Source organism: Gymnodraco acuticeps, unplaced genomic scaffold, assembly GCF_902827175.1.
Source record: "Gymnodraco acuticeps unplaced genomic scaffold, fGymAcu1.1, whole genome shotgun sequence".
NCBI classification, from domain to species: Eukaryota; Metazoa; Chordata; class Actinopteri; order Perciformes; family Bathydraconidae; genus Gymnodraco; species Gymnodraco acuticeps.
Window position 1 is genome coordinate 293,822 of NW_022991762.1, and position 11,868 is coordinate 305,689.

The following is an 11,868-nucleotide window of genomic DNA, read 5'->3' on the forward strand; positions in this document are numbered from 1 at the left end:
GAATAACACTCTGACTCCAAACATCAAGTTTAACATTTTATTTGATTTATTAAAACCTCATTTCCTTCCTCATTCTGTTTGTTCTGGAACTATTTGAATGTTTTTAAAATATGTTTTATTGTTTTATGTCCTACATATTTGTATGTTGCATTGTTGGAGGAGCCTTGGGCTTTTCATTGCCTTATCTACATCGCCTATGTGCTATATGTGCAATATGTATATATGCCGTTAATACCTGTGCAATATATACCTGGCTGCTAAATCCTCAGAACTGTTACAGGATGTGTATTTTGTAAATTGTGTAACTTTTTATTTCACTTTTTATTATATTATAACTTTTTTTTACTTGAATACTTTTGTATGCATGCTTCTACGTAACATGAAGCTGTCTCTGGCTCTTTTCTGCTGTAACAGCGTGAATGTCCCCTCTGAGGGACTACTAAAGGTATTCTGACTCTGGTTCTGATTCACTGCAGCTACTGTGCATATGACAGTAAAGCCTCTGAATGTTTGAATGTGTCCTGTATGGACTCTGTCTCACAGCGTCTGTCCCTCAGTGGAAGTTCATCTGCTCCTTGTGTCTCTCTCCCCTGCAGCGGGCTCCATGCTCAGGCCCTCCGTCTCTCTGCTGGCCCCCTCCTCCTCTGAGCAGCTCTCTGGGGGTTTGCTCACACTGGCCTGCCTGCTGACCGGCTACTCTCCTCAGGGAGCCGTGGTGAGCTGGGAGGTGGACGGCACACAGGTGACAGAGGGGGTCCTGAGCAGCTCGGAGGAGGAGAAGAGCGGACGCTACAGCAGCAGCAGCAGCCTGAGCCTGAGCCAGGAGAGCTGGATGTCAGGAGAGCTGTACTCCTGCAAGGTCCTCCATCATGCCCACAGCCAGACCCAGTCCCTCCACAGGAGCCAGTGTGGGGGCTAGAGGGGCCGCTGGAGCCCAGGAGAACACATGCTGCTCTGATCATCAGGAGCTTTAATGTTTGTAGAGGAAAGTGAAGCTTTGTGTGGCCGAGAACAACACTGCTGTAAAGTGTTGGACAGCAGCAACTTAGAGAGTGATGTGTGAAGCTCAGCAGAGATGAGAGTGTGCTTAGTAACTGTCTTGTTGATGATTCAGGATGTTCCTAATAAAGCTTTCTCTGATAAATAACATGATGAAGTGTTTGGTGTTTTATTTAAAGTAGTAAGACATTAAAAGGTTTTATAACATTCTGCACTTCTATCAGCAGAACAAGATAAAGCTTTGGATATTTATTTTTTAATTGGCAATGAAATTGACCTGGTGGTGAAGGAAAGTTACTACACTGTTTTATCGTAATTAAGAATTTGATCCAAATGTGAACTTGATTTTTAGTGAGGCAGAAAGTTTATGGCTCATAAATAAGATCAGCCTTTAATCTGAGCTGAGAGTAGATATTTAGATTTTTAAGAATTGATTTTTCAACATAATGTGAATATGGAGTTAGTGTTTGGTGAAGTTCCTGTCAGCTCAATGTTCAGGGTACCAACTGAGATCAGGACCAATATCTGAGCTCCCTGTAGCGCTGATGGTCACAGTCCCTCCAGGACCAACAGACTTGGATGAGTCAGTCTGAGTCAGGAACTTGTTGGCAGAAGACTCTGAAATGAGAAGTGAAATGTTAGATAACCAACAACATGGAGCAGCAGTTTAAATGATAATAGAAAGAGTTAAAGACAAAGCACATTGGATGCAAACATGAAAAGAAAAGACACACATTGAACCACACATACATTACTCCTATCATTTCAGATGATACATTTTCAAAGTCTCTCACTCTGACACAGAAAGCCCAACATGACAAGCAGATTAACTGACAACATGATCTCCAGTTCTCAGGATGAGTGCAGGAACACGGTTCAGACTCTACGTGACACAAGACCTTAAAGCTGTGAGGAGCAGTGAAGCATTACAATCATGCAAATGGCATGTCACACGTCACACAGACACCTGTCCTTGAGAAACCAAAATGCAGTTGAGGTGAGTTTTAGTTACGGTTTAACATCTCTTGAACATCATTTGGTCATTCAGAGTCACTCTGAAATGTGAGGGTAATGCTCTTCTAGGTACGTTCTTTTCTTTGCAAACATATTTCCTTGTTTCCACTTCTTTCTGAAGTATCTCATGAACAGTTTAACAGTTCCCCCGCTGGCAAATCGATCTACATTGAACTCAATATCCACTGAGTGTTTGATTCACTAGGATGTCCCTTCTTGTTATCAAATCCACTGAATAGAGACACAGCATGCCATGCAACAGAGAGACATCTAATATCTAACAGGTCTGTCAAGACTGGATGATTTTACCTCAATGAGGGGCCACATAGAGAAACACATACAAAGGGCTGGGCCACTCACTAGAGGTGAGGTATTTTGCCTCATAAATTAAGTTATAAGTTAAATCAATCAAATGTAGGTAAATCATGCTTGTTACCTGAATATGATTTAAGAAAAAAAGCTCACAGCTCTCCATAGGGTTTCATTTATTTTGTTATAACAAGTGTTGGCAGCTCATTCCTTAAAACAGGAGCCTCAGATTGCTTAAGATAAGGGGAAATATGAAGTATATATTTCAAGCTTGTTATGCAAATAAGTTATTGGGCTTTTTTTATCAACTAAGATTTGTTAGAAAATGTTTTCAACTTAAATGTATTTGAAAAGTGGGTTTATTGCCACATGAATACTACTATGTAATATAAGTCAACATATATATTTAAGAAGTATATTATAAGACAAGATGAAGTTTCAGGTGTGGGCCATATTCCATTATACTTTTGAATCGGCAAATAAAAAATGTACAAGACACCCCTGATCTATGCATTTAATGTATTGCCTGGTTAATAAATGTGCAACACAGTACTAGTCACATAGTGTCACACTGTAGATCCTGTTTTACATTAATCTCTCATTAGAGATGGCCTTTTTTTCTTAGTGACTATGTATATAATTGAACATCTGTATTAGGAAAGGGGAACATTTGAGTTTCACTACCCCTCTGACTGGGGCTCATGTAGTTTCTGTGCGTCTGTGCCGGTGGTGCGTATCAGAACCTCAGGTCAGGTCACAGCTCAGCACTCTGTACGCTGTTTCATACGAGGGAGTTTCTTGTTTGACTATGAGGCCGACATTAGCTCCCATACAGCAGTCACTTCATGCATCTTCACCTCTTGGTGGTGGGAGTGACTTTCATTTCAAATCAACTACAGCTCAGAGACAGAGAAATAAAACATAGCTACTGAATGCAAACTATTTGATATGAAGAACAGTTTGAACATTAAACTAAAATAACCCTATTTCTGTAAAGGCTGGTTAATGCACTCCCTGTAGACTCAAATCAGTATCTCACCCTGGATGTAGACTACCAGTACCAGCAGTAAAACCAGCAATAACCTTATTTAAAAACTGGATAATTGTGCATTAAGGCCAACAAATCTTCTCTGAGAGTTGTCTGTGTTACATCTGCATGAAAAAACAACAATGCTGCCCTCTTGAGTCAAAATAGGAGTATGTAGAGACATTTGAATCTTTCACATCATGCACAGAATCTGAGATACAGTGACATAAAAGTCGCTTCTTCATCGGAGCAAAGTTCTCTTGTGAGTCTTTATCGCTTTGTAGTCGCCCTGTATAACAATCTAGAGTCTGTCTGGGTCTCTTTGTAGTTGTTTTGCCTCTTTATGAAGTAATTTAGCACTTCTTTGTGGCGTCATGCCTCTTTCTCATCATTATGCAGTTCTTTGTGGACTTGTTGCGTCTATTTTCTCCTCTCTCTTTGTTCACTTAGTCTCTAAGTTGCATTGTGCATCTCTTTCCATGGCTTTATAAAAAATGTTTTACATTTATTTAACCTTTATTTAACCAGATGAAAACATTGAGACAAATTCTCATTTACAATGCTGACCTGGCCAAGAAGGCAGCAACGTTACACATTCTTACACATAACACAGACATATAAAATACAGAGAACACAACTCAGTAAACAAAAGACGAAAAGCAGTCACTACATTGTGCGCATTTGGGACAGTAAGAAAGGTACACTACTTATTACTGCAAGAGCAGCTGGTGGTAAGGACCTCAGGCAACTTCAATTTAAAACAGGCTATAGGGACAAGAGCCATCAGTTTGAGGCTTGATTGAAGGTCATTCCAAGACCAAGGACCATAATAAAAAAGACTCCTTTTTCCAGCCTCAGTCCACACGGCAGGAACCTGGAACCGTATCCAGGCACTGGATCTGAGGTTGTAAGAGTCACAAACTGGAGCAAATCTGGCACATATATACAGTGGAAGCTTTCCTAAAATGGCTTTATACAATAATAAAAACCAATGCTGCATCCTACACTGTAAAATATGACCATGATTTCACAATATTTAGCTGTAATATTTTACAATAAATTACTGTTTTACCACTTTACAGTCTATACCTGTAATGTTCACAATATAATACTGTAATTGTGAATTTCACAGTGAAATCAATACAGGCACAGTTAATTACTGTGAATGTACAGGATAAATGATTACCAGGATTTCACAACATGTTACTGTATTATTTCACAGTACAATACTGTATTCAGACCATCCTCTGTGATAACACAACAAATTAAGTGATTTTCTTGCTTTTATCGCTCTTGCTTGGCTTTAAATACTAATTTCTTTTTTGGTGCAGGTTTTACTTAAATTAAAAGGGGCACCGCTGCATGTGCCTTAAAATAAACGATGCAACATATAAATCTATGTCAAATTGAAATTGTTGTCTTGGCTTATTGTTTTCAGGTGCTTCCTGGGCATTAACCCTGAGACGGGCTCGAAAGCCAAAAAGAGGCATGGGTTCCGGTCTGAGCGGAGCCATGTGAGGTCGCATTTCTCGAGCTCCTCGCCAGAATCAGAATATTTATATTAGACAACTACCCTCTACACTATATTCAAGCAACTTTAATCTAAACTGTTCTTCCTTGCCTCCGCCCAACAGTTTCATTCGAAATATGTCGTCTTCCTCTCGCAAAAAGACGTCTGCTGCGCCAGATCCGAAAGCTAATAATGCTAGCCCGGCTAAAGGTGCTGGGGCAGGGCCCCTAGCTGCTAGCGCAGCACGAGGTGATGAGACCGCGATTCTACGGGCCATTCAATCTCTCAGAGAGGACATGCTGAAGAAAATTGATGACAACGCCGAGATGCAGTCTAAAGAACTACGACGTGAAATAAGCCAACTGAGGGACGAGCTGAGATCCGCCGTTGACCGCGTCAGCAGCCGCACCAAGTGTTTGGAGGACCGGGTCGAGAGCCTGGATACTGCCGCTAATGATCACTCGGACCTCATTACCACTCTCGAACGAGACGTGCAGCAGCTAAAAAAGGACACGAAAATCTTCTCTGACAGGAGTGAGGACCTGGAGGCGCGGTCTAGGAGGTGCAACCTCCGCATCACCGGGATACAAGAAAAACGGGAGGCAGGGAAGAACCCAACTGACTTTGTAGCTAAACTACTCCAGGAAACGCTGGGCTTAGAAAAAGAGCCACTACTAGACATATGCCATCGCACCCTACGGGAACGGCCCCAGGAGGACCAGCCACCCCGCGCCTTTGTGGTGAGATTTCACTATTACCGGGAGAAGGAAGCGACCCTCCGCAAGGCAGCCACGGCCACAGATCCGACAACGTCACACGGAGACAGGATCAGAGTATTCCCCGACTATACCCAAGCAGTCGCGAAGCAGAGAGCCGCCTTCAGGGATGTGAAAGGCATGCTAAGAGGCTGTGATGGTGTCAAGTACGGACTGTGGTATCCCTCGGTTTTGCGGATCACAACGGCCGATGGAAAGCGACACAGTTTCACAGACCCGGGGGAGGCGAAGGACTTTGTTTTGAGGAACGTGGCTAAACAGAGCGGCTAAGATGCTAGGTAAGCTGACTGACGGACTAATGCAGCGCCGGATAGCGGCGTTGCATTTCCCACATGTACGTATATGGGGCTGTGGGCTAGGGCTTGCTACGAACGTTTGTGGTTTTTCTTATTATTGTGTAATTTAAGCCAGCACGCGCTGCTCATACTAGCCCACATTTTACAACAGCCAGTTGGCTTACAGCCCGCTAGTTCAAGCAACTGCTCTCCTATACTCCTGGGGAGGTTCACGTTTTTCTGGCTCTACTTTTCATTCAACAATCAATACTGGATGTCTGCATATGTTGTCATAACTGGTTAACAAGTATGTTACTTTTACTGAGACCATGTTATGAATGTTCAACTTAGAGGTGTGTCTATATCTATTAGCACAAGGTTTATCTAAAGCTATTGATGGTTCTGGCGGGGCTCGATCTCGCCAGGTAAGCTGTCCACGTTGAGGTGCGAGTATTATCGGGGGCGGGTAGCAGTCCCTCAGTTGGGGAGGGACCAGCTCTTTATTGTGAATGTTGTTTCAATCACTTCAATTACATATGGACCTTCTATTTTAGGTTCTCAATGGTGTTTATGTTCTTATTGCTGTGTGTTTTATTTCAGTTTTTTCAGTTTTTTTAAGGTGACCCATCCCCCCTTTCCCTCCCTTCCTCTCCCTCACCCTTCTGACAGGGGGCTAGATTACTGTCCAAGGTCCCACAATGACCCAGGCAAACAGGGCAACGAGTGTAGGTAAGGCGGCAACTACTTTGGTTAGCTGGAATGTTAGAGGTCTCAATCATCCAGTAAAGCGCAGCAAAGTGTTTTCCCACCTCCAGAAGCTAAAAGCAGACATAGTATATCTCCAGGAAACTCATTTACGTACTTCTGATCACTCTAGACTCAAGCGGGGTGGTTTCTCTCACATTTTCCACTCCAAATTCAACACCAAATATAGGGGTGCAGCGATCCTGATACGTAGGCATGTGCAGTTTGTGGAATCTAAAGTAATTGCAGATACAAATGGCCGCTATATCATAGTGCAAGGTCAATTGTACAACACACCTGTTGTGCTTGCATGTCTCTATGCTCCCAACTCAGATGATGCCGATTTCTTTAGCAATTTCTTCTCTCTGCTCCCGGATTTGAACTCCCATCACCTAATTTTGGGGGCAGACTTAAACTGTGCCCTCAATCACACTCTGGACCGCTCCACTGTCTCCTCTAGACCACTGTCAAACTCAGCTCGAGTGGTGAACTCCTTTGTGGAAGAATACGGCATGGTGGACCCATGGCGATTTAAGAACCCAACATCTAAACAATTTTCATTTTTTTCTACAGCGCAGCAGTCATTCTCCAGAATAGATTACTTCATTTTAGACAAAAAGTTACTCTCTGTGCTTGAGTCCAGTGACTATGAGAGCATTGTTATTTCTGACCACAGCCCAGTGACCATGAAACTTTGTTTTCCAAACCATGTACCACCACAAAGGATCTGGCGTCTAAACCCACGCTTATTATTAGATGAAGATTTTATTAAGTATATTTCCACGCACATCGATACCTTTCTTGAAATAAACCGTCAACCAGAGATGAGTATAGGCACTGTATGGGAGGCCATGAAGGCTTATCTTCGTGGGCAAATAATATCATATTCAATCAGTATTAGCAGGAAAAAGACAAAGCGAATGACAGAACTTGTTAATCGGATCAGAGACATTGATAGAATACACTCAACAAAGCCCTCTGCTGAACTGTATAAGGAACGCATTACAGTGCAGGTGGAATATGACTCTCTGGCATCCACCTACGTAGAGGACCTTCATCTGAGATCTAGGCAGACCCATTATGAACACGGGGAGCGGGCCAGTAAACTACTCTCCCATCAACTAAGGCAGTCGGCTGCAGACAGTTTAATTGCGGAAATTGGAACGGTAAATGGGGACACCATTTCAGATCAGAGGGGCATTAATGATCAATTTAAGAGTTTCTATGAAGATCTTTATTCATCAGAAGTCTCGGATGACTCTCTGACAACTAACTTTCTAAAGGACCTTAAGCTTCCAACACTGGATCCTGACGGTGTCTCGGCTTTAGAGGGGGACATTTCTAATGAGGAGATAAACCGCGCTATTAAAAGTATGAAAAGTGGAAAAGCCCCCGGACCGGACGGCTTCCCTACTGAATTCTATAAAAAATTTGCTGGCAAACTGACACCTGTGCTGCGCGAAGTATATGCAGAGGCACTCCAGCAGGGTTCACTGCCCCCCACATTAGCTCAGGCGGTAATAACAGTCATCCTTAAAAAGGGCAAAGATCCAGCGAAATGCGACTCCTACAGACCAGTAAGTCTAGTCTGTTGTGATAACAAAATTCTCTCCAAAGCTTTAGCTCTGCGCCTTGAGACTGTTCTGCATAGAATCATCCACCCGGACCAAACAGGGTTTGTAAAAGGCCGACAGTCTTTTGGGAATCTTCGGCGTCTATATAATATAATTTACTCAAATCCAGGACTCTCTCCAGAGGCCCTCATCTCTCTAGACGCACACAAAGCCTTTGATCGCATTGAATTTGACTACCTATTTGCAACTCTTGCTAAATTTGGCTTCGGCCCATGCTTTATCTCCTGGATAAAGGTCCTCTACTCTGCACCTCAGGCAGCAGTTCGCACTAATAATATAATTTCGTAATACTTCCGGCTTCAATGGGGCACAAGGCAGGGATGCCCCCTGTCCCCCCTCTTGTTTGATATAGCCATAGAACCGTTAGCAGCTGCTCTCAGGAATCGGTCAAATTTTACAGGAATTCAGCGGGGAGGCTATACGCATAAGCTGTCTTTGTATGCAGACGATGTTTTACTGTACTGCTCCGATCCGCTTAGGTCCATTCCGGCTGCACTCGATGTAATCACCTCTTTCGGCAAGGCTTCTGGGTATAAGATCAACATGACCAAGAGTATACTCTTCCCCATCAATGAGACTGCGGCCAAGCTTTCATTTAGCAAACTCCCCTTTAAAGTGGCCATTGACTCTTTCACCTACCTGGGAGTGTGTGTGACACAGGACTTTAAAACCCTGTTTAAAAAGAACCTGCAACCAGCTCTGGACAAGGTTAATGAGGACCTGAAGCGCTGGGCGTCGCTCCCTATTTCGTTGGCGGGCAGGGTGAACACCATTAAAATGGTTATTATGCCACGTATGCTGTATTATTTTCAGTCAATTCCTGTTTTTATCCCTAAAAAGTTTTTTAAAGACCTGGACAAATATATTTCCACTTTTATCTGGAATAAGAAAATTCCCCGTCTGCGTAAGGCATTTCTTGAGAAGAGAAAGTCAGAGGGGGGTCTTGCATTACCCAATTTTTTACACTACTACTGGGCTGCCAATATCCATAAAATGGCATTCTGGATGAGTCATTTCCGGGAAGGGGGCGGTCCTATTTGGTCTAGCATGGAACAACACTCATGTGAACCACTGGCCCCTGCCTCCCTGATGTGTGCTCCTTTACCACTTAGTAGAAAATATCACTCGAACAACCCTGTGGTCAATAGCTCTCTTAGGATATGGTCACAGTTTAGGAGGCATTTTGGATATAGACAAACTATCTCCTCCATCCCCATAGTTCGCAATCCGGCTTTCAAACCAGCCCTGATAGACTCCGCTTTCCACCTGTGGTCCCGGAAGGAACTTAAGTGTGTTGCTGATCTGTTCTATGAAGGGGTATGCACATCCTTTGAACATTTAGTCAAAGAATATGACATCCCAAGGAATCATTATTTTAGATATTTACAAATTCGTGATTATACAAGAAAACAATTTCCCTCCTTCCCAGCCGCCCCACCTGGTGGATGGATGGAAGACTGCCTTGGCCTCAAACCTTGTCAGGGAGGCTATATCTCAAAGCTATATAATATTATTCAAGAAATCTCTAGCCCCTCCCTTAACCACCTTAAGGGTGCCTGGGAAGAAGAAATGGGCATAGAACTAACCGATGAGACCTGGCGGTCTGCAACTGAGAACATACATAAATCCTCTGTGCAAATCTGACTGCATGAAACCCCCCCCCACCCCCCCCCAACCTTCCCTTTTAATGTACTGTTTATTTTAGTGGATTGTATTATTTGTTTATTTTATTATTTTATTTCTTTAAGTGCAGCTGTGGGTGTTTATGAATATGTGTATGTGCGTATATACATATATATTATGTGCTTGCAAATTTAAACCCCCATGTCAGCACATTCTTCAGAAAATAGTTGACTTCGAGTGGATGTCTGTGTAGACACGTGCTCCCCTCCTTGTTTTATTTTCTGTCTCCCTGCTGCGCAGGTGCACCTGGCTCCGCCTCTGCCCAGGTGCACCAGGTCTGCCCCTGGCTCCGCCTCTGCCCAGGTGCACCTGGTCTGCCCCTGGCTCCGCCTCTGCCCAGGTGCACCTGGTCTTCCCCTGGCTCCGCCTCTGCCCAGGTGCACCTGGTCTGCCCCTGGCTCCGCCTCTGCCCAGGTGTTCCAAATTCCACTCAGCCGTGTATATATAAAGAGAAGCTGGAGGAGAAGGATGTCTCGCCTATCCTAACGCCGGGAGACACTCTCCAGAATACCTCTTTGCCATTTTGAGCTGTAGGCCATATTTTTGCAGATGTGTTTATGTTTAGCCTGGAGGACCTGGTAGTCCAGTTTTCGCGGCGTTATTTTGTTTCCCATAGGGTTTATATTTGATTTCTGGTTCGGGGGGAGCTCTGGGTCCTACGGTCCGTGGTGTGGTTGGCTCGGGTTCCCTCCTTCTGTTTGTTCCTTTTGGCCAGTCCTCCAGACCTCTTTTTGTTTCCCGTTTCGCTTGTGTGAGCAAACGGCTGATAATCAATAAATGCTCGTTACCAAGTACCGGTTATTGCGTGTATTCTTTCATGTTGCGGGTCTGAGCACGAGCCACTACCGCGGAGTAGAGGTTGGGGCCGTAACAACATGTCCAAGACACTGTGAAATGTACTTTGCACTTCAAAGGAGTAATAAAAAGTTTAAATGGGCATTTTCTTTGTTTTTCTTTGTTGATTGAGCTCCCAAGGAGCAGCTCCCGAAGGTTGGAGACCTGCTCCTCTCCATTGACGGCTGCTCCATCTCTCCGTCCACTGAAGTCCGCAACCTGGGAGTCATCCTGGACACCACCCTCTCCTTCCAGGCGCACATCAAATCTGTCACCAAATCGGCTTTCTACCACCTCAGAAATATTTCCAGACTCCGGCCTCCACTCTCTGACTCTGTGGCAGAGACGTTAATACACGCTTTCATCACCTCCCGCCTCGACTACTGCAATGGAGTCCTGTCCGGGGTTCCCAGCAGAGCCCTGGAGAGGCTCCAATACGTCCAGAACTCTGCCACCAGGCTTCTCACCCGCACCAAGCCCTGGCAACAAATCACCCTCATCCACCTTCAACATCACCCCCACCCTCATCCACCTTCAACATCACCCCCACCCTCATCCATCTTCAACATCACCCCCACCCACCTTCAACATCACCCCACCCTAATCCACATTCAACATCACCCCCACCCTCATCCACCTTCAACATCACCCCACCCTAATCCACATTCAACATCACCCCCACCCTCATCCACCTTCAACATCACCCCACCCTCATCCACCTTCAAAATCACCCCCACCCTAATCCATCTTCAACATCACCTCCACCCTAATCCACCTTCAACATCACCCCCACCCTAATCCATCTTCAACATCACCCCCACCCTAATCCACCTTCAACATCACCCCACCCTAATCCACCTTCAACATCACCATCACCCTCATCCATCTTCAACATCACCCCCACCCTCATCCATCTTCAACATCACCCCCACCCTCATCCATCTTCAACATCACCCCCACCCTCATCCTCAACATCACCCCCACCCTCATCCACCTTCAACATCACCCCCACCCTAATCCACCTTCAACATCACCCCCACCCTAATCCCACCTTCAACATCAC